The sequence below is a fragment of the Elephas maximus genome, chromosome 4, assembly GCF_024166365.1.
Source record: "Elephas maximus indicus isolate mEleMax1 chromosome 4, mEleMax1 primary haplotype, whole genome shotgun sequence".
Lineage (NCBI taxonomy): Eukaryota > Metazoa > Chordata > Mammalia > Proboscidea > Elephantidae > Elephas > Elephas maximus.
Genome location: NC_064822.1, coordinates 30,918,170 through 30,943,077, shown reverse-complemented (window position 1 = coordinate 30,943,077; position 24,908 = coordinate 30,918,170). Strand labels below are relative to the sequence as shown.

Below are 24,908 nucleotides of genomic sequence, written 5' to 3'. Positions count from 1 at the left end.
GCACATTAGAACCTCTTGAGAGCTTTAAAAACTTCTGATGCCCAGGCCAGACTGGAGATCAATTAACTTAGAATCTCTGGGGGTAGGACTCAGGCATCTGTAGTTTTTAAAGCTTCTCAGACAATTCTATCCTGTAGTCAAGGTTGAGAACCACTGCTCTAGAGGTAAGTAAAGTAAAAGAGACTGGTCACATCACAGAAGGCACCAGAAACTTGACCCCTCAAAAAGTGAGAAAGACGTTCTATCTCTGCTTTGTTTTATTCTAGAGCAGGAAGCGTTTTAGGAGTTCTAATTTAATCCAGAAATGTGAGCTGTTCTGTTTAGACTTTGTTAAAGCACGTGTGGGCAATGTCGCAATGAAATCACTTCAACCATCTGGCAATGCGACAGGAAGTTATTCTGGTTTTGTAGAAAATGGAACAGGCGGGTGAGGCCGCAATTAAAACTTATCAAAATAGCTTTGACTTCTGAGCAGTACAGAGGGGAATTCATCCTTTCCAAAGGGATTTTTCCTTCTCCCTTATACCCATAGAAAAACATTTCTAAAGCTAAGATTTAATTTAATTGCAACCATTATATGAAGAAATAAACTCAAATACTTTAAAGGCTTTCATAAAAATGGAAAGCTCAACTTTCTTATTCTCATAGAGAAGGCCGTGTAAGTCCAATTACTGGGCATTTGAAGTGAATTTTGAAGGACTATTAAAATGGAAACAACTTAAACATGTACGGAGAACTTGACTATTACAGGACACAGTTGGGAACACTAAGCATTAACCTATGTAAGTGAGGCCAGAGGGGGACTATAAGATCCTGTTACCACCACTTAGTAGGTCTAGTACGTTGAGGTAACCACACAGGAGTTATTCTGTGTCTTCAGTTTTGTTAGTGCCAGGAATCCCTGGATGGGGCAAATGGATAACAGGTTGGCTGCTAGCTAACCAAAAGGTTGGTGGTTCAAGCCCCATCAAAGGCTCTTCAGAAGAAAGGCCTATGATCTACTTCTGAAAAATCAGCCACTGAAAACTCTATGGAGCACAGTTCTACTCGGACACACAGGCAGCTGCCGTTGAGTTAGAATTGATTCCACAGCAACTGGGAAGCAATGCTAGGCTTTCCCAGCTGGAGTTAATAAGTCTCAGAGTATTTTGCAAACAAATATTCTTCTTCAATACAAATATAATTCTTGAGTATACAAGTGTATACATATAACCACTAACCACAATTTTGAACACAATTAAAAAATAACTACAAATAACACTTTTTAGTAATTTATTTTTTGTTGTTGGAACTATACATAGAGCATACACCAAATTCGGCAGTTTCTACATGTACAATTCAGTGACATTGATTACATTCTTTGAGTTGTGCAACCACAAACAACAGTTTTAAAAGAAAATGTAATATAGAGTAAATTTAAAAAATAGACTCAGGTTGAGCACCTTTGCTTGCTACCTTCCAAATGTTATTAGTTGTTGCTTGTAGAAATCACTTGACTCATCAACTAGGTCTCACACTAAGTAGTGTTTTAGGAAGATGACTTGGCTTAACACGAAAACGTGTAGCTTCTATGTGGTTCTGTCCTCATGGGTTCCCTTCTATCAAAGTAAAATATGCTGTTTCCCCTAGTTACTCTGTTGTTAGTTGTGGAGGAGTTGGCCCTAACTCATGGCTGTCTCATGCATAACAAAACAAAATGTTGCCTGTTCCTGCACCATCTTCAAGGTCACTGGTACGCTCAAGTTCGTTGTGCAGCCGCGGTGTATTTTGAGTGACTTCCCACCTATGGGGCTCATCTCTCAGCACTGTATCAGACAGTATTCTGTCGTGATCCATAGGGTTTTCATTCATTAATTTTCAGAAGTAGATTTCAAGGCCTTTCTTCCTAGTCTGTCTTAATCTGGAAGCTCTACTGAAACCTGTCTACCATGGGTGATCCTGCTGGTATTTGAAATACTGATGGCATAGCTTCCAGCATCATAGTAATATGCAAGCCGCTACTGTGACAAACTGACAAATTACTCTAGTTTGGCTCTAGTCTATGTTGGCTTGACATTCAGAGGGTCCAGCATGGATGAACACTCCACTACTGATGAGCCTTTTCTCTACGGAGCTTCTCGAATTGGCCCTATCTGACTTCTCCCTCGCCACACTTTTACACTTGAGACCTCTGGCCATCTTGACACCAAACAAGCGTCATAACGATCACCTATGCTACCACCATCTCCTCCACAGCATCTCTTACTACTCACAAATCCTAAACGCCTACCCCAGATCTTGTCCAAGCACCAAATCAGGAATTAGTCCTGACTTTCCGGCTATGGACTTTATCATTACCCTTTAAACTCAGAACTATGCCACTGCCCTACCTCTGACTTGTTTCTCTTCCAGCATTAAGATTCAGATTCTCCCTCTCTATTCCTGTGCATTTGCCATATTCCTCAATGAATGTGGTTTTGTGATAATTTAATATCTACTAAGGTAAAGATAAGAGAAGCCCTGCTGGTGCATCTGTTAAGCGCTCAGCTGTTAACCAAAGATCTGCAGTTTGAACCTACCCAGTGGTTCAGTTCCATGGGAGAAAGACCTGGCCATCTGTTCACATAAAGTTTCCAAAAACCAACCAAACCCACTGCCATCAAGTTGCTTCTGACTCATAGTGACCCTGTAGGACAGAGTAGAACTGCCCCATAGGGTTTCCAAGGCTGTGATCTTTCTCCCATGATGTGAAGACTGTAGCCTAGAAAACCTTATGAGGCAATTCTACTCTGTCATACGAGGTCTCTATGAGTCGAAATTGACTCATCAGCACCTAACAACAACTACAAGGTAAAGACTCCCACATTAGTCTTCCTTCTTGAAATTTCAAAAGTTTCTTGACCATTCCCACAAATCTGTTCTTCGATATGAAACTTAGAATCATTTTGTCCAATTTAACAAATTCTATTGGGAGTTTGGGGTTGTTATACATCTGTATATTAATTTGAGGAAAATTGACCTGTTTAGTTAGGACCAGGATATTTTGTAATCTGTCCTAGGCATTTATTTATTCATTGATATTGCTAATACAAATAGGATCCCAGTTTGTTTGTTTATATTTTGTAATCAATTTTTACTGGAAATTATTTAAAAAATTTTAACCAACTAAGTTGCTGAATGTTTTTGTTGGTTGGGTCAAATATAGTTTTTTAATTGATGATAATTTTGTCTTCTTATTGTATTCATTGTCCATATTTGTTTTCATTGCAGACATTGGCTAGTGTCTTAGCCGTCTAGTGCTGCTATAGCAGAAATACCACAAGTGGATGGTTTTAGCAAAGAGAAGTTTATTCTCTCATAGCGCAGTAGGTTCGAAGTCCAAATTCAGGGCACCGGCTCCAGGGGATGGCTTTATCTCTCTGTCAGCTCTGGAGGAAGGTCCTTGTCATCAGTCTTCCCTTGGTCTGGGAGCATTTCAAAGCAGGAATCTCAGGTCCAAAGGATGCGCTCTGCTCCCAGTGCTGCTTTCTTGGTGGTATGAGGTTCCCACATCTCTCTGCTCACCTCTTTCTTTTATATCTCAAAACAGATTGGCTTAAAACACTATCTAATCTTGTAGACCTCAGTAATGTAACTGCCGCTAATCCATCTTATTACATCATAGTGATAGGACTTACAACACGGAGGGAAATCACATCAGAAGATAAAATGGTAGACAATTATACAATCATACAAGGGAATTATGACCTACCCAAGCTGACAGATATTTTGGGGGGGACACAATTCTATCCATGACAGCTAGAATTTCCAGTTAAATAATGAATATTAGCAGTGGTGGTCCACTAAGGTTGTGCAAATAAAACAACCTTGTTTGCTGAAAGTGAAGAGGATTTGAAGCACTTACTGATGAAAATCAAAGACTACAGCCTTCGGTATGGATTGCAACTCAACATAAAGAAAACAAAAATTCTCACAACTGGATCAAGAAGCAGCATCATGATAAATGGAGAAAAGATTGAAGTTGTCAAGGATTTCATTTTGCTTGTATCTACAATCAACACCCACTGAAAGGGCAGTCAAGAAATCAAATGACATATTGCATTGGGCAAATCTGCTAAAAAAGACTTCTTTAGAGTGTTAAAAAGTAAAGACATCGTTTTGAGGACTAAGGTGCACCTGACCCAAGCCATGGTGTTTTCAATAGCCTCATATGCATTTAAAAGCTGGACAATGAATAAGGAAGACCGAAGAAGAATTGATGCCTTTGAATTACATTGTTGGTGAAGAATATTGAACATACCATGGAATGCCAGAAGAACAAACAAATCTGGCTCGGAAGAAGTACAGCCAGGATGCTCCTTAGAAGTGAGGATGGTGAGAATTTTTCTCTCGCACTTAGGACGTGTTATCAGGGGTGACCAGTCCCCAGAGAAAGACATCATGCTTGGTAAAGTAGAGGGTCAGCGAAAAAGAGGGAGCACCTTAATGGGATGAATTGACACAGTGTCTGCAGCTCAAACCCAACAGTAATTGTGAGGATCTTGCAGGACTGGGCAGTTTTTCGTTCTGTTGTGCACAGGGTCACTCTGAGTTGGAACTAACTCCACGGGACCTAACAACAACAACAAGGATGGCAGGTTCCTGAATTAACTGATATATTATAAGAATTTGCCCATTTGTCCTTTTGGTTTCCGATAGCTGCTGTCATGATGAAGGAATGTATTTCTAGTACTAATTTACTCAAATTTTATCTTTATATTGTTGTTAAATAAGAAATGATGTTCAATTTCACTTTTTTGACATAAGTTAAGCTGAGCATGTAATTTTTTATCACCTTATGATGAATGATATTAATAGATGTCCTAATACTGAACTGTCTTTGAATTCATGTAACAAACACTGCTCAGTCATGATTTACTCTTTTAACACACTACTGAATATTATTTGCGAGTATTTTATTTATTATTTTTTTGTTAACATTTATATATAGATTTAATTTGTAGTTTCCTGATTCTTGTTGTTGTTGCTTTATTTTAAAATTTGTTTTTGGGTTGTCGTTGTTAAGATTTGCAAACCATGTTGTGCAAAAATGTCCTAATTTCTATGCTGTGATATAATTTAAACATTATTGATATTACCTTTTCTTCAAGAAATTATCTAGGCCATGTTTTTTTTCAATTTCATCCAGGGTTATTTACCCACTTTGTCTCTTTTTGGATCAATTTTGCATTTTCCTAGAAAATCCTGAATATTACAAATTTTAGCATGGAGTTGTGTATTGTATTTTCTTGTCTCTTTTCACAATTGTAACATTATGTATTTTTGGTTTTCTTTTTCCTTGCTCATTAACAATGGCAGCAGGTAACATTGCCTTGTTTCCAACTTTCATTGGAAGGTTTTAAGTAAAGTTTGTCTATTAAATGTGGGATTTAGGTTTTAGAAAGATACTTTCTTGTTAAGAAATATCCTTCTGGTTCTAATTTATTCAAATTTTGCTTTTGTTCTTTTTACTGTTGTTATTTTGTTGTTAAATAAGAGATGATGTTGAATTTCTGTATTTAATTAGGTTTTAGAAAGAATCAAGTTTTTAAATTATTCATCAATCCTATTGTTTTCCTTATGCTTTTACATCTATTATTAATGACATTCTTATACATTAAGTTTTCTGGATGTTTTATTGCTTCTTAAACTAAATACTTAGTTTTTTTATTTTTAATCTTCCCTATTTAATAATAATTTAAGGCTATACATTTATAATACAGTTTTGGCCTCATTCAATTACATAAAATTCATGTCGATATTTTCTAAATAATTTATAATTGCATTAAAATATCTTCCCTTTTACTTTAGCATAATTCGAAAAGGTATTTTAAATTTACAAGTAATTTCTTAAAATGTTCTTTTAAAATTAGTATTCTTATATTGCATTGTGGGCAGAACATTTCCTGTAATAATTTCTGCTTTTTGGAATTTATCGAAATTTTCTTTGTAGCCTGAAAAGCAAACAAACACATGGTATGAAAAACCCATGAATATTCCAGGGATATTTGAGATGAATATGAAATCCTTAGGATATAAATCTCTGTACATTTGCTAAATTAAGCTCATTGTTATTAATTTTTTATATTATTATTAATTTTTTACCTAATGGATCTGTCAAGACTGAAAAAGCACCTAGTTTTGCCTTAAAGACTATCAGTGTGGGCTTGCTTTGCTTTATATTTTGTATTATACAATTTCGTGCTTATTACTCTTAAATGCGGATAGTATGTGTACCAATATAAGATAAATTACCCCATGTATTATTTTCCTTAACACTAATTTATATAAAATTTATATTATTTTTTCTACTCTCCTTTTGTTTGTATTTGTTTTCATTGTCTTTACCCATTCCTTTATTTTTAACTTTTTTGTATTGTTTTATTTTAGCAGTATCTGTTTTAAATAACATAAAGTTGGGTTTTGTTTTTCATCCAATTTGAGTTTGTCTTAATTGGGCCATTTAGCTGTATGAACTGTGGTGACTGAACTATTACTGTAAAAAAATTTCTAGCCACGGTCTTGTGGCTCCCCCAAAATGTTTGGGTGAGAATATGCAAATAAAGTACTTGTGGCCCACTAAGAGGATTGGGCAGCCTCCTAATCATGCAAATAAGGTTCATGGAGCCCTTGTGGGGGGTAGAACTATAAAAAATAAGGTGCATAGAACCCTTGTAGGGGATTGGTCAGTTTTGCCATCCCCCTAGCCTTAAAGGGAGCCAATCCCAGAGGCTGAGAGGTGGGTCTCAGTACCATTAAGAAGAGCCAGGAATAGAGTGTCCTTTGGATCCAGGGTCCCTGTGCTCAGAACCTCCTAGACTCAGGAGATAGAGAGAGCTGTAACACTGGAGAAGGTACGAGATGGCAAGAAGCTGAGGTGGGCTTCCTGGCCCACAGAGTGAGGCAGCTACCATGGGCATGCAGACCCATGGAGAAAGGCTGCTGAACACCTCTAAGCAGGAGACTTGCTGGTGGAGTGGGGAGCCTCCGGGATCTTGCTGGCAGAGCTAAAAAGCCGTAACACTTGCCTGACCAGGGCAGAGACCAGGCCCAATTGGGGTCTCAGGCTGAGAGCAAGTGCTGGTGGCAGCAGCCAAGAAGAAACTGTCCTGATTGAAGAACTGTATCTTGAGTTGTTCCTGTTGCTTCCAAGTTGATCCTGATCCTGTTACTTCCCTAATAAACCCCATAACTGTGAGTACAGTCTGCGAGTTGTGTGGCTATTGCAATGAATTATCAAAACCAGCAGAGAAGTAGAGAGTGCTGTGAGAGGGACAGCTGGTGCCAGAATTGATTTAAAAAAAAAAAAAAAAAAAAGTTTGAGAGAGGAGCTTGAACCCACTAGCTGCTACAGAGGAGAAGGATACAGCAGTCTGCTTCTATAGCGATTACAGGCTTGGAAACCCTGTAGGGTAGTTCTATCCTGTCCTATAGGGTCGCTGTAAGTAGGAATTGACTCAATGGCAAACTACAACAGATTTAGGCATTTAGGCATACCTTATTTATTTTTTAATTAAACTTTTTATTTTGATAAAATTGTATATTCACGTGCAGTTGTGAGAAACAAGCAGAGAGATTCCTTGTACCCTTTACCCAGTTTCCTCCACTGGTAACCTCTTGCAAAACTATAGTAAATATCACCACCAAGACACTGACTGACCTGGACACAGTTAAGATACAGAACATTTCCTTCACCACGAGAATCCCTCATGTTGACCTTTTATAACCACAGTCACTTTCCTCCTACTCCACTCCCTACTTAAGCTTCGGCAACCACTATTCTGCTCTCCATTTTTATAATTTTGTCATTCCAAGAATATTATGTAAATGGAATCATATAGTCTGTAATATTTTGTGATCAACTTTTTTCACTCAGCATAACTATCTGAAGATTCATCCAGGTTGTTGCGTGTATCAATAGTTTGGTTCCTTTTTGTTGCATAGTATTCTATAATATAGATGTACCACAGTTATTTAACCATTAACCCATTGAAGGACAGCTGGGTTGTTTTCCAGTTTTTTCCATTACAAATAAAACTGCTGTAAACAGGTTTGTGTACAGGTTTTTGTGTGAACATACTTCTTAATTCTCTGGAATAAATTCGCAGGAGTACATTGTACGTTTAGTTTTTTTAAGAAACCACCAAACATTTTTCCAGAGTGACTGTACCATTTTCCATTCCCACCACCAATGTTTGAGTGATTCATGTTCTCCACAGCCTCGCCAACATTTGGTGTTATTACATTTTAACCATTCTGATAGACTTGTAGTGATACCTCATTGTGGTTTTAATTTTTATTTCCCTATGGCTAATGATGGTGAACATTTTTTCATGTACATCTTCTTATGTTTGCTTTATATACAGTTATGCACTACATAATGTCTGTTTAGGCAATGTCTGAACGCATATATGTCTGTGGTCTGATAAAGTTATAATGGAGTTCAGAAATCTCGATCAGAGAACATCTTTAACATAATAACACAGTAATAATAATATTAATAATAATAATGTTTTGATGCATGTTGCAAAGTAGTACCTGTTTGCTATTATGAACCATTGTATGTACCTTGAATTTTTAATATAATAGACTTTACAGGGGTTGGTTCGTAACGACAGGTTGTACGTAAGTTGGACATTCCTAACCCAGGGATTGCCTGTATATAATATAGTGTTCACACAGTGTCTGAATCATGTAACATCTATTTCACAGAACGTATCATGGATGTTAAGTGATGCGTGACTGCATAGCGTCAAGGTTTTTTTGTTGTACTTAGTGGAAGCAATAGGGGAAAGTACCAAATTAAATTTTATAATGGGTCAAAATAGAGTAGGGGTTAAGTGCTCAGTTTCTGTTCTCAGATTCTCAGTGTCTGAGTCCTGGCTCAACCCTGTCCTGGCTTTGTAACTTCGGGCAACCTCTCTTTCCTCAGGTTTTCAATCTGCAAAATGGGAATAACACCTACCTTGTTTTGAGGATTTAATGAGCTAATCCGTGCAAAGTGCTTCAAACAATACCTAGAATATAGAAAATAGTCAATTAATTTTAATTATAAAGGATTCACATGCGTTTCATAAAATATAGTTTCACAAAATTCTAATCTTTGCTTTAGTCTCTTCTGGTATTTTATATTATGGAAAATAATTTTGATGCCAATTACTCCCCCCCCCCCGCCTTTAGTAACCTTTTTTTTAGACATGTCTGTGCTGCTTGTGAGATTTTTATTTTTCCTTGTACTTCCCAGCTGTCATCAATCTATATACAGGCAAGTGAGTATCTCTTCATGTTTGATAAGTACATGATAAACTCTTTCAATCTGAAAGTGCAAGTTTTCTGCAACTCAGAGAACATGGGCTGATCAATATTATTTTCTTTAATTAATGCTCATGTGAGCTAATCCCATCCAGATTTACTGAATTTCTAAGCCTGTACAAGACAGCCTTCCCTTTGCCTAGTGTTAAATTCCTTTAATCATCTCAGGAATTGGGAAGAGAAGACGGTATAGAAAAAGAGAGGCAAGTACTCAGATTTCAATTTAAAAACCGATGATTCTATTTAAAATCAAGTAGATAAATGAATTTACTAGTATTCACTCTTCTTCTAAGGTTCACATTAGCTAATGTTTGAATACTTTTGAATTTATGTATATTTAAAAGTGTAAAATATACCTTCAAAGTACAAAGGTGAAAAAAGTTCTTTTGTGAATGGCAAGGAAGTAACAATCAAATCATTGCAACATAATACTTATTTCATGGCACTTTCCAATGGTTGCCTCATTTTTAAAGGATCTCTACAAACATGTGAAGAATATTTTCATATTTAACAACAGTATCATATATTGTTGGTATTTAACAACAACATCTTAATATTTAGCAATCTTACCCAACAACATAGGATTCTAGAATGCATTTGATAAATGCATAAATCTTTCTCCGTAGGAAATTGACACTTGGCTAAATGGCTAAAACTATGGGATTGGTAAATAAATTACAGCAATCTCTAAAATACAATATTATGTGGTTATTAAATGGGTTAGGTAGATATGTACGTACTGACATGCAAAGTAGCAGTAGATAGGAATTAGATCAGGAAAATGTGTGTGCGTGTGTATGTGTGTGTGACTTATATAGCAAAAAACATTTCTGGAAAGACATTTATTAGCAAGATACAGTAAGCAAACTGCAGAGTGGGGCTAGGTTGGTAGGGTGGAGATTTATTTTCTATCCTTCTATAATATTTGAAAAAAATTCACATTGTATATTACAAAAAACTAATTAAAAAAAGTTTTAAAGCGTTACCAAAAAAAGACAGTTGAATGAGCGTGAAGAAAATATACTCTTCCTGTTAAATAAGGAGAAAAATAGAGATACATTCTATCTGAACTGGAAATAACTTACAGTGCCAAATTTTGTATTTAGCTAAGATTCTGTTGTCTTTGTATCTCCTAACAACAAACAATTAGGCCAAGTGAATAATAGGGGAAGCAAAGAAAAATCTTGGCTGTTATTGGAGTACAGCCCTGAACCCACACAATCTTTAATATATTTACATAGCTATACTTGAAGTAAGGAGCCCTGGTGGTACAATGGTTAAGCACTTGGCTGCTAACTGAAAAGTAGGTGTTTGAACCCACAGGAGGAAAACCTGGAGATCCGCTACCATATAGATGACAGCTTAGAAACCCTACGGGGCTGTTCTACTCCGTCACATGGGGCTGCTATGAGTTGGAATCGACTCGACAGAGCTTAACAGCAAGATGCTTGAAGTACTATGTGCTGAGTGATCTTAAAAGAATTGGTAGGCTTCTTTGATAAGAAAGAGGGAGAGCTTAAGAATAAATTAATGAAAGAATCAAGCAACAGGAAAGAGACCTGTTGAAGTCTTTGGTGCTATGACACTTCAGACAGAGAAGACCCTTGGCTATTTCTCACTGGCAGAAAGCCACGGTACAAAACATGACAAAAAGCTACCAAGGCAGCAGATGAAGTCTTTTCTAACATTGCCATACATTTTGTACTTATCTTATCTTTGGACTAACATGCTCCTTAGGCTTTTTGAATTTATATTTACAAGTCCTGGCACGTAGAGGGAAAGGGAACCTTTATTTACAGGCAATATTAATTTTCATTTAACGTTTAACACAAAATGCCACGTAGTATCGCAGCTTTAGGGCACAACCGCAATTATACATCGAATGAACTGAAAACACAATTTGATAAGTTATACTCGTTTGGGAAGAAATTTAGGTGATCTTAAGCTTTGGCAACTGCTCTTATGTTTGTTTTTGTAAGCTATTTAGAGTAGTGGATGACATACAGACACTACAGAACATAATCCTTCTGTCGTGATATTGTTGTTAGCTGTCATATCATCCATGGACTCATGGTGGTCCATGCTCAACAGAATAAAATGCTGCCCTGTCCTGTGCCATCTCCATGATCCGTTGCCAACAGGACCACTGTGATCTATACAGTTTTCATTGGTTGATTTTTGGAAGTGGTTGCCAGGCCTTTCTTCCTAGTCCATCTTAGTCTCAAAGCTCCACTGAAACCTGTACATTATCATAGCAACACCCAAGCCTCTGCTGAAACTGATGGTGGCTGCATTGGGTGGGAGTCAAACTGGGGTTTCCCACGTGAAAGGTGAAAATTCTACCACTGAAAAACCATTGCCTCCTGCTTATATTCTAGTACAACAGATTAAAACTTGTATATAAATGATCATGCTTCAGGGAAAAGTTATCAAAGGAGAGGTATGTTGTTTTTGTTAGGCGCCCTCAAGTTGGCTCTGACTCATAGTGACCCTGTGCACAACAGAACGAAACACTGCCCAGTCCTGCACCATCCTCACGATCGTTGTTGTGCTTGAGCCCATTATTGCAGCCATTGTGTCAATCCATCTCATTGAGGATCTTTCTCTTTTTCACTGACACTTTACCAAGCATGATGTCCTTCTCCAGGGACTGGTCCCTCCTGATAACATGTCCAAAGTATGTGAGACGAAGTCTCGCCATCCTCGCTTCTAAAGAGCATTCTGGCTGTACTTCTTGCAAGACAGATTTGTTTGTTCTTCTGGCAGTCCATTCAACATTCATCGTCAACACCATAAATTCAAAGGCATCACTTCTTCTTCAGTCTTCCTTACTCACTGTCCAGCTTTCTCATGCATAGGAGGCGATTGAAAATACCATGGCTTGGATCAGGTGCACCTTAGTCCTCAAGGTGACATCTTTGCTTTTTAACACTTGAAAGAGGTCTTTTGCGGCAGATTTGCCCAATGCAATCCATCTTTTGATTTCTTCACTGCTGCTTCCATGGGTGTTGATTGTGGATCCAAGTAAAATGAAATCTTTGACAACTTCAAACTTTTCTCCAACTATCATGATGTTGCTTCTTGATCCAGTTGTGAGGATTTTTGTTTTGTTTATGTTGAGGTGTAATCCATACTGAAGGTTGTAGTCTTTGATCTTCATCAGTAAGTGCTTCAAGTCCTCTTCACTTTCAGCAAGTAAGGTTGTTGTGTCATCGGCATATTGCAAGTTGTTAATGAGTCTTCCTTCAATTCTGATGCTGTGTTCTTCTCCATATAGTCCAGCTTCTGATTATTTGCTCAGCATACAGATTGAATAAGTGTGGTGATAGGATACAACCCTGATGCACACCTTTCCTGACTTTAGACCACACAGTATCATCTCGTTCTGTTTGAACTACTGCCTCTTGATCTATATACAGGTTCCTCACGAGCACAATTAACTGTTTTAGAATTCCCATTCTTCACAATGTTATCTGTAATTTGTTACAATCCACGCAGTCGAATACCTTTGCATAGTCAATAAAACACAGGTAAACATCTCTGCTTTCAGCCAGGATCCATCTGACATCAGCAAAGACATTCCTTGTTCCATGTCCTCTTCTGAATCCAGCTTGAATTTCTGACAGTTCCCCCTCAACATACTGCTGCAGCCGCTTTTGAATGTTCTTCAGCAAAATTTTACCTGCGTGTGATATTAATGATATTGTTTGATAATTTCTGCATTCAGTTGGATCACCTTTCTTGGGAATAGGCATAAACATGAATCTCTTCCAGTCAGTTGACCAGGTAGCTGTCTTTCAAATTTCTTGGCATAGACAAGTGAGTACTGCCAGCACTGCATCTGTTTGTTGAAACATCTCAAATGGTATTCTGTCAATTCCAGAAGCCTTGTTTTTTGCCAATGTCTTCAGTGCAGCTTGGGCTTCTTCCTTCAGTACAGTCGGTTCTTGATCATATGCTACATTTTGAAATGGCTGAATGTTGATCAATTTCTTTTGGTGTGGTGACTCTGTGTATTCCTTGCATCTTCTTTTGGTGCTTCTTCTGTGGTTCAGTATTTTGCCCATAGAATCCTTCACTATTGCAACTTGAGGCTTGAATTTTTCTTCAGTTATTTCAGCTTGAGAAATGTGGAGTGTGTTCTTCCCTTTTGGTTTTCTAACTCCGGGTCTTTGCACATATCATTACAATACTTTACTTTGTCTTCTTAAGCACCTCCCCCCCCCCTTTGAAATCTTCTGTTCAGCTCTTTTACTTCATCATTTCTTCCTTCTGTTTTAGCTACTTTATGTTCATGAGCAACTTTCAGAGTCTCTTCTGACATCCATGTATAGGGTATAGGTAAGAGGTATAGGGAAATGAAACAATTTATAGTGAATCAAGGAGAACTTCATAGTAGAGGTGATACTTTAGGTGAGATTAAAAGGTTAGGAAGTTTTAGACACGCAGAGTTGAGAGGAAAGGATATACTAAAATGATCAAAATTACAACCACGGCAAACTAGAATGCAGCCAGTGTTTGGTGAGTAGCTCAGGTTGACTGGACCATAGGTTGCAGAAAAGGGGTTATTCAGAGCTAAAGCTGAGAATACAGGAAGAGGCTAAGAAGTACAGAGGCTTTTAATGTCAGACTAAAGAGTTGAGACTATACATGGCTGAAGGAGTGACATGACCAGAGCTTCTTCACGATGATTAGTTGAGTAGCACATGGATGGAGGAGAGACTGCTGGTGTGGAGTCTGACTATGGAGAACAGAGTCAGAGAGATCTGAGAAAAGACCATTGCAATAGTTCAGGTATAGAGTAGTCAGAGACTGATTTAGGATATTAGTAGTAGAAAGGGAAGAGAATGACTTCACAGTTTGAATCCACCTGACTCATGATTTAATTGCTTATATAAGAGTAATTTTGGAAGGAAAAGCTTTTGACATGTTGATTTTCAAGTTCTGGCTGAATTGGCTGTCAGAACAAGATTAGAGCTGAAAATACATTTTTTAAATCTTGTATCCTCCATTAGTGATAATCTGGTAAAGCAAGCCTCCTTCTTTATTTATTAGTTTTCTTGGCTATTCTTCTTTGAAGCCAAGCCTCTGTACTTCTTAGCCTCTTCCTGTATTCTCAGCTTTAGCTCTGGTTAACCCCTTTCCTGCAACCTATGGTCCAGTCAACCTGAGCTACTCACCAGACACTGGCTGCATTCTGTTCATCTAAAAAATCCTATTATGGAGCAGGAGAGCAGGGGGATGCAGACCCCAAATTCTTGTAAAAAGACCAGTCTTAATGGTCTGACTGAGACTGGAAGGACTCCGGTGGCCATGGCCCCCCAGACCTTCTGTTGCCCCAGGACAGGAACCATTCCCGAAACCAACTCTTCACACATGGATTGGACTGGACAGTGGGTTGGAGAGGGATGCTGGTGAGCAGTGAGCTTCTTGGATCAGGTGGACACTTGAGACTATGTTGGCATCTCCTGCCTGGAGGGGAGATGAGAGGGTGGAGGGGGTTAGAAGCTGGCGAAAAGGACATGAGAGAGTGGAGGGAGAGAGCGGGCTGTCTCATTAGGGGGAGAGTAATTGGGAGTGTGTAGCAAGGTGTATATGGGTTTTTGTGTGAGAGACTGACTTGATTTGTAAACTTTCACTTAAAGCACAATAAAAATTATTAAAAAAAATCCTATTATAATTAAAAAAAACCTGAAGTATTAAACAAATAAATCATTTTGGAGAGAATTCATACTTTTAGAATATAAGAATAAGATATTAAGCTCTCTCATTCATCAATGCGAATTTTCTCTTAAGTTATTTTTCTTCTTTTATGACCCTCGGTGAAGTTTTACAATTTTTTTCACATCATTCCTAATTTTTGTTCAGTTTATCCTTAGGTATTTAATAGTACATATTGATCTGTGATTTGGAGAATTGTTATATTTTTGAACTATTATTACTGGTTGTGATGGCTAAGGAAGATTGCTGGCTTTTGCCCTATCTGGATCCTGCATCTAGCTGATCATCGTCTGACCTCTGGTTCTTGGGATCTGAGCTAGCAGCTTACCTGACAATCTTGGACCTGTGAGCCAGCGGACTGCCATCTGAGCTGCCAATCTTGGGTTCATCAGCCCCTGCAGCTACATGAGTCAGGAGAAGCCTCCAGCCTGATGCCTCACTCATGGACTTGCCAGCTCCTACAGCTGTATGACCATTTTCTTGAGATAAATCTCTCTCTCTCTCTCTCTCTGTTTTCCTGTTTTTGCTTCTCTAGAGAACCCAGCCTAAGACATTGGTATAAAGGAAAATAATCCATTTTACATATTTATTTTATAACAGGCCAAGTTATCAAAATCTTTCATTAGCTGTAATAGCTTTTGTTCCACTTCTTTCTCCTATTTGTGTCTATTTATTTTATGTGACTAGGATGCCCAAAGTGATTTTGAGTAACAGCAGCGACAAAGGGGAGAAACACTGGATATTATATTTCCTTAGCCCTTGCACATTCAGGAAAGTCATTATGTTATCTTCATAAATGAAAAGCAATTTTATTTTAACTCTGCTAAAAAAAAAAAAAATTTTTTTTTTAATTTGTATTTGGAAGCCCTAGTGGCATAGTGGCTAAGTGCTACAGCTGCTAACTAAAAGGTTGACAGTTCGAATCCACCAGGCACTCCTTGGAAACTCTATGGGGCAGTTCTACTCTGTCCTGTAGGGTTGCTATGAGTCAGAATCAACTGGATGGCAATGGGTCTGGGTTTTTTTTTTTTTTTTTTTGGTTATTTGTATTTACTCTTTTGAAGTTCTTCTTATTTCATTAACGTTGTTTCTCAAATCATTTGCCTTTTCAATCCATCTATTGTCTTTTTCTTTCGTCGTTTGTCTTTCTGCTCTAATTCATGTTGTGGTTTGCCATCTAGTCAATTCCAACTCATAGCGACCCTACAGGACAGAGTAGAACAGCCCCATAGAGTTTTCTAGGCTGTAATCTTTATGGGAGTAGATTGCCAAGTCTTTTCTCACATGGAGCTACTGGTGGGTTTGAACTACCGACCTTTCGGTCAGCAGCCACGTGCTTAACCATTATGCCACTAGGGCCACGTGCTCTAATTCATAGAGACAGTGTATTCCTGCACTCTATTTAGAGTCAAATCCTGAACTTTCTCTCTGGATTCTTCACTAGATAAATTTCAGAAGTACATAATTTTTCAGAACTTTGTGGTGGTTATTTTTTCTCCCTATTTTTATACTACTTTTTCATAGACCCCTATTTTTCTCCTGTTACTACTTGTTAAGCTAAAATATATTCATAACATTTTTTCAACAGATAGATGTGTAGGCTGTCCCGGCCCCACTCTCTGTGTGCTTGTGGGAAGATTGAGTTCCTTTCTTAGATCTATTGTTTGAGGGCAGGTTAAAATCTTATCTGTTCAGTTGCCAGTTTTTAAGGTGTTTTCAACTAATGTGATTCTATTCTGTGGCATCTCATCTTACTGCTTGCACTTTGAAACTATGGGGTGCCTGAAAAAAATAATGATTATTACCACCACTGGGCCTTTCCCAGTCTTGGCCCTCTGCCTTTAGAGCCATCTGCAATACGCTACCACTCATTTCCCTGAGCCCTATTTCCTGCCCTGGTGGCACAAGAGTTAAGCACTTGGCTGCTAACTGAAACGTTGGTGGTTTGAACCTACCCAGCAGTTCCACAGGAGAAAGACCTGGTGATCTGCTTCTGTAAAGATTACAGCCTAGAAAACCACATGGGGTTACTATGAGTTGGGATTGACTTGACAGCACACCACAGCAACACTTCCTGCCCAATCACTTTCTGGGATGCTACATATGAATTATAAAAATCAAACTGATAAGGAAAATGGCTAACATTTATTGAGAACTGTGGTATGATGGACCACTTTTGTGTGGGCTTTCTAGCCATGGTCTTGTAGCTTCCACTGAAGTGATTGGGTGAGACTGTGTGATAGGGTAACTGTGGCTCACCAAAGGGATTGGTTGGTTTTGCCATCTTGCTGGACTTGAAATGAGCAAACCCAGAGGCAGGAAAGAGAAGACCCAGCCACCAGCAAGGAAGAATGGCCAGGAGCCAGCACATCCTTTGGACCTGGAACCGCTGCACTGAGAAGCGTCTGGAACCAGGAAACAGAGAGAGAGAGAGAGCTGTAACACTGAAGACAACTTAACCCAGCAGCAGAGACCCAGCAGCAGGAGATGGCTTGGTGGACTTCCCAGGCCACAGAGCAAGAAAGCTGAGTGTCTTTGGGCAGAGGATGAAGGTCAGGGAGTCACTTTAATAAATTTTGAATGATATTGTGTCAACGCTGAGGAGTGGTTCTATTAAAGGCCAACAATACTAACATTGCCTAAATTGCACTAGATTATGCGAGAGAATTGATGCAAGAGTCAAAAATATCAAAGAGGAAAATGATTTGTGATCCTGAGTAAATAGCTCAATTTCTCAGAGCCCATTTTCTTGTCTATGCAATAAAGAAAATTACAGATATCTCCCAGGTTTTGTTGTACGTGTGTGTGTGGGCAGGAGAAGAGGGGAACATTTGAACTGATAATAGTGCATGTAAAACTGCTTTGCAAATATAAATCCAATCTATGTATTAGGTGCTTTGGTTGTTATCATCATCCTCATTTTCTGCCTTGTGTATTAATCTATGTTCAACATCTTTTTGTGACCACAACTTCGATCACATATTTTATTTTGCCAATCCCAGAAGCCACAGTACAGTATTATACTCTACTGCTCTACCAGATTCAAGTGTCCTGATCTTTTTGACAGGGAGGAGTTATTGTCAGGAAAATCTCACTGTTGGATGTAGGACAAGCCACTAAAAAGGTTGCATAAGTCTTTGTCAGCTTTGAGTTGTTGTTGTGCAGGTGTTTTGCTACATTGACACAGCTCATGTTTGCCCCATTTTATTTATTGCTCTTTCTTTTGGAGGAAATCATAGAGAAAACAGGACTCATACCACAAACGGAAACAGCTTATCTATTTAGCTGATAGACTCCTCGGGAAAATAAGAAGAAATCAGTAAGAGATGCAAGAAAGAATAAAACGTATTCACCTTCAAAACACACTTAAAAAGAGCAATGAAAGAGCCAGATTAGAGGCACTGTGCCAGACACTAGAGCTCTTGGAAAGGCAGGGGGAAGAAGTGAGAGGCAAGTCAATTAACTCTAATGGAGTGGATAATCGTTCATCTCCAATCATGTGCAAAGGTCCTGCGGGAGATACACAGATGAAGAAGCCAAAGTCTCTGCCCTCATAGAGCTTACAGTTGATCAGAGAAGGCAAAACAAGCAAACAATATAATATAAAGCATATAACATAATAAACTGGCTATAGTCAGCATGGCGTCCTTCATTCTAGCAGATCTTATAAGTATTAATTATATTAACACATCTTATTTCTCAAATTCTATACTTTACAAACACATATTAGAAGCTTATTCTCAAATATGCCACTTCATGAGTTCAATGAACAAACTTTGAGAGAATCACTTATCATTGTCTAGGAAGAAATAAGGGTTTTGGAAAATATAAGCAGCTTCTATCCAAATGCCCATATCTGTTCTCGTTGATGGTCCCAGAGAAAGCTGCGCATCTAGGAAATAGTCTTCTTTCTAATATGAAAGGCGTATTTGTGTCCAGTGGAATGAGAGGTATGCACGGTATGAGAACAGGACCCAAGGTCGTTGCAGAGCTCACAGTTGTAACGCATATTTCCTGAGTTACGTTCCTTCACGTGGATCATTGCTTGTTGGTTATTCACATCCATTACATCTATTGGATTAATCCTAGGGTGTTTAATTATTCTTGTGATTTCCAACTGTTCTTCCCTTTCTTCACTGTTCTCCGTCTTTGTTAATCTTAAGGAGTTTTATTTGATCTTGAAGTCCATTTGATCTCATCTCCAATGATTCAGTAGCATTTGCTTTACATTTTCTGAGTCTACATATGTTTCAGCAATTTTTATATTTTTTAAAACTTATAACTCTTGGGTGAAGTAAATGTGCAGAATTATATACAACTTTTACAAACACATTCATTTTGAGTCTGAATATGTGACACATTTAATGTTTTACAGTGTAGAAATATGAAGCTTAATTGAAAAAATTAAATACTCAGAAACACAAATAAGCCTTATGAACATCAATCGACTATCTGCCACCTGGCAAGGTTAATATTTATCTAATTTTTAAGGCAATATTTATGTAGGATAAAATGCACAAATCTGAAGTATGCATTTTGTATTTTGAGAAATGTATACATCCATGAAACCACCACCCCAGTCGAGGTAACAAGCATTTCCATCACACCAGAAAGCTTTCTCACACTTCCTTCCAGTTAATCCCCAACTCCCATGGGCAACCATTGTTCTGACTCCTATCACCGTAGATTAGTTTTGCCTGTTCTTGAACTTCATATAAATGGGATGATACAGTATTTATACTTTGTGAGAAATGTAACATAGTATTTTTTAGATTAGTGTTGTATGTATTAGTAGTTCTTTTCTATTGCTGAGTAGTATTCCATTGTATGAACATAACACTGTTTATCCATTCAACTCTTGATGGATGTTTGGTGTTTCCACTTTTGGCTATTATAAATAAAGCTTTTATACACACTCTTATGGAATGCGGCATCAGGATTGGAGGAAGACTCATTAACAACCTGCAATATGCAGCTGACAGAACCTTGCTTGCTCAAAGTGAAGAGGACTTGAAGCACTTACCGATGAAGATCAAAGACTATAGCCTTCAGTATGGATTACACCTCAGTGTCAAGAAAACAAAAATCCTCACAATCTGACCAATAAGCAGCATCATGATAAATGGAGAAAAGATTGAAGTTGCCAAGCGTTTTATTTTACTCCACAATCAACACCCATGGAAGCAGTAGTCTAGAAATCAAAGGACACATTGCTTTGGGCAAATCTGCTGCAAAAGACCTCTTTCAAGTGTTCAATAAGCACAGATGTCACCTTGAGGATTTATGTGCACCTGACCCAAGCCATGGTGTTTTCAATCACCTCATATGCATCTGAAAGCTGAACAATGAATAAGGAAGACGGAAGAACTGATGCCTTTGAGTTATGGTGTTGGTGAAGAATATCGAATATACCATGGACTGCCAGAAGAACAAACAAGTTTGTCTTGGAAGAAGTATAGCCAGAATGTTCCTTAGAAGCAAGGATGGCAAGAGTTCATCTCACATCCTTGGGACATGTTTTCAGGAGGGACCAGTCCCTGGAGAAGGACATCATGCTTGGTAAATTAGAAGGTCAGCAAAAGACAGGAATACCCTCAACGAGATGGATTCACACAGTAGCTGCAACAATGGGCTCAAGCATAACGATTGTGAGGATAGCGCAAGACCCAGCAGCGTTTAGTTCTATTGTAAATAGGGCCGCTATGACTCAGAACCAACTCGACGACACCTAACAACAACAACACATTCTTGTACGAGTCTTTTTTTTAAACTGTACTTTAGATGAAGGTTTACAGAACAAACTAGCTTCTCATTAAACAGTTAGTACACATACTGTTTTATGATATTGGTTAACAACCCCCTGTCATGTCAACGCTCTCCCTCCTCAGTTTTGGGTTCCCTATTACCAGCTTTCCTGTCCCTTCCTGCATTCTAGTCCCTGCCCCTGGACTGGTGTGCCCCTTTAGTCTTGTTTTGTTTTATGGGCCTGTCCAATCTTTGGCTGAAGGGTGAACCTCAGGAGTGACTTCATTACTGAGCTGAAAGGGTGTCTGGGGGCCATACTCTCAGAGTTTCTCCAGTCTCGGTCAGGCCAACAAGTGTGGTCTTCCTTTTTGAGTTAGAGTTTTCTTGTACAAGTCTTTTTATGGACATGTTTTTATTTCTCTTGGGTAAATACCGAGGAGAGGAATTGCTAGATCACATGTTTAATTTTATCAAAAAACTTACATTTTTCCAACGTGCTTACATCATTTTACTCTGGTAGGAGAGTTCCAGTAGCTCACACCTCACGAACATTTGATATTGTCGATCTTTTTAATTTTAATAATCGTGTGAGTGTTAAATTGTATCTCATTGTGGTTTCAATTTGCATTTCTTTGTTAGTTAATAATGTCGGGCACCTTTGCACGTGCTTATTTGTCATTCCAGATATTCTTTTGTGACGTGTCTGTTCAAGATGTTTGCCCGATTAAAAAATTGGGTCGTTTATCTTTAATATTGATTTGTAGTTATTCTTTATGCAACCTATTTTTGATACAAGTCATATATGCCTACACACACACACACACAGAGAGAGAGAGAGAGAGAGAGTCTCTGACTTCCTAAACTGTGACTTCTCTTTACGTTTTCTAACTGATGTCTTTTGAGGAATGTAGTTTTAAATTTTTTATAAAGACAAATTTATCAAATTTTTTCTCCTAAGGTGTTTTTTTGTGTGTGTGTGTCCCCTTTATGAAATCTTTGCCTATCTTAAGGTCATGAAAATATTCTCTGATGTTTTCTTCTAAGAGCTTTATAGTTCCAGCTCAAATTAATTTTTGTGTGTGACTTAAGATAGCAGTGAAGGTTTTTTTTCCCCTTATGTTTACCCAGTTATTCTGGGCCATTCGTAGAGAAGTTTTCTTTTCCCCTTTAAATTATATTGGAAGCTTTGTGAATATTCACTGGTAGTATATATGTGGATCTATTTGTGGACCGTCCATTCTGTTTCATTGATTCCGTCGGATTTTCTATATGGACTATAATGTCATCTGTGAATAGATAGTTTTACTTCTTTCCAATATGGACGCCTTTCCCCCTGTCTTATTGTGCTGGTTATAAATGCCAGTACAAACTTAAGTAGAAGTGGTAAGAGTAGACGTTCTTGTCTTGTTCCTGATTTTAGAGAGGAAGCATTCTCTGTTTCAGCACTAGGTGTGATATTAGCTATAGGATTTTTGTTGAGAATTTTTATCAGGAATGGATGTTGAATTTTTTCAGATGAGCTTTCTGTGTCTACTGAGATGATTACATGGTTTTTCTTTTTTAATGTGGTAAATTACATTGATTGGTTTTTAAATGTCAAACCATCCTTGCATTTCTGGAATAAACCTCACTTGGACATGATGCTTTTAATGTAGTGTTGAATTTAATTTGATAAAATTTTGTTTAAAATTTTTGCATCTATATTCATACTTGTCTCTACTGTTCTGTGACTATAGTTGAGCATTTGTCTATTCCTCCTTGCAGATCTATTAGTTTTTGCCTCATATAATTTAAAACTCTGTTATTTGTAACATAAACTTCTACTGAATCTGTGGGTGTATAATTTTCATCATATATGGAAAATTTAGGGCCATTATTTCTTTAAATATTTTTTCTGCCCTCTCTCTTATCTTCTTTGGGGACACCAAGCATACCTATATCAGTTCCTTGATGCTTTTTTTCATTTTGTAAAATTATTTTTTCTTTTTCTTTCATGCTGTACAGTTTCTTTCTATTGCTATATCTTCAAGTTCACAAATCTTTTCTTCTGCAATGTCTAATGTGTCATTAACTCTATCCAGAGTTTTTACAACTTATATATTGTATTTTTCACTTCTAGAAGTTCAGTTTGCGTCTTTTTTATATCTTCCACATCTCTCTGTAATTTTTTTGAACCTATAGAATGCAGTTATAATAAGTGCATTAATGCCCTTGTCTGCTAATTCTAACATCTATGTCAGTTCTGGACTGATTTGAATTGGTGGTTTTTTCCCCCCTGTTATGAGTCCTATTTTCCTGCTTACTTTATACCTTGCAAGTTTGAATTGGATGCCAGACATAGTAAATTTTATCTTGTTGGGTTCTGGATATTTTATATTGCTACAAATATTCTCGAACATTGTCCTGGGGTGCAGTTAGTTTACTTGGAAACAGTTTGATTCTTTCGTGTGTTGCTTTTAAGTTTTGTTAGGCAGAACTGGAGCAGTGCTCAGTCTAGGGCTAATTCCCACTATTGTGGCAAAACTCTTCTGCATACCCTTCCCAATGCTCCATGAGTTATGATATTTTTCCAGACGTGCTGGTGAGAACAGGCACTATTCCTGGCCCTGTATGTGCACTAGGTACTGTTCCTTCCAACCTTTTTAAATGGATCTTTTCCCAGTATCCAGCAGTTTCCTCATTCACATCTATTGATAAATACTCTGATAAACACTTGGGGGGGACCTTGTGTAAACCTCTGGACTTGTCTTGTGTAATTCTTTCCCCTCCATTACCCTCTCCTGCTGGTTTCCACAGACTGTCATTTTAATAGTCTCAATTTAAGAAGTCGACAGAATTTCTCCTGGTTTCCCTTTCTGTATGCTGTAGCCTAGGATCCCTCTCAAACTAGTAAGCTGGAAATTGTAGTGGTCATCTTGTCTTCTATATTTCAGAGATCACTAGTCACTGTCTGATGTCCAGTGTTTATATAATTTGTGTGTGTGTGTGTGTGTGTATATATATATATATATTTTGATTGTTTATGGACAGAAGACAAATCAGTTCCTATTTCTCCATCTTGGCCAGAAGTCTTTTTCATTTTTTGATACTATATTAAATGGATTTTAAAAGTTTAAATTTCCGATTGCTTGTTTCTATTACTTAGGAATACAATTGGTTTTTGTATATTGACCTTGTATCCTGCCAACAGTTATGGTTTTAACATGATTATTGGATCATTTACACACACACATCTGAAGAGACCTAAACATAAAAGTGATATGGTGGGTTAAGGGAGAAGGAATTCATAGCTGATTGGGGAAATGAATAAAAAGAAGATGCATGGAGATGAGGAGATTCGAAGGATTTGAAGGACAGGTAGAATATATAAGTAAAAGCTACAGCACGAACAAAGCACAGAAGGAGGCATAATCAATGATTCTTAGTTCAACCTAATGAAAGGTTTATTGCGAATAGAGGATTTGAGGAAAATAAAGTCTCAACATATATGTTACAGACATAAAACTTCTTAAGGAAGCCTGTCCTGATTACCCAGACCACGTTAGTCCTTGGAAATAACCTTTATTTTTCCTTGGTAAAGCATTCACAACTGTGATTAACTTTCTGTTTATCTGTTCGTGAGACGTCTTCCTTCCACACTAAACTGAAAACTCAGTGAGGGCAGGAATTACGCCTGTTCTGCTCATTGTTATATTTCCTGCATTTCACAGTATTCATTGATTGAATGAATGAATGGAACCAAAAAGTCTGAACTTAATTCCATGTGCAGTTGAGAGTTCTTCAACGTGTTTGATTGAGGAGAATGATATGGCCATCGTTCTGTTTTAGGGGCATTTTTCTGACAGCACCTAGTGAGTGAATTAGAGAGGAGAGTAGAAACGAGAGCAGTTAGGTTTTAATAGGTTAGACACTCCTGTGTGGCCCAAATCATGGTGGTGGCAGAGGAATTGAAAGGAAATGGAAAAAAAGATTCTGTAGAGGGAAAACCTATAAATTATAGAAATAATTGATTAGAAAAGAGAGAAATCAATGATGTACCTGACATTTGACAGTGGGAAATTGAGAGAAAAGTGGTACAACTCATAGAAATAATAGGAAGAGCTGGTTTAGGG

General features: G+C 37.8%; 1 protein-coding gene across 2 annotated transcripts in view; it reads right to left on the bottom strand.

Annotated features, from left to right (window-relative positions):
• The window catches only part of ARHGAP21 (Rho GTPase activating protein 21), a 284,877-nt gene that overhangs the window by 196,567 nt on the left and 63,402 nt on the right, over nt 1-24,908 (bottom strand). For both annotated transcript variants that reach the window (XM_049881816.1, XM_049881818.1), the window contains exon 2: nt 8,984-9,035. The gene's annotated coding sequence lies outside the window, so the exon portion shown is untranslated. The remainder of the gene's footprint in view (nt 1-8,983; nt 9,036-24,908) is intronic.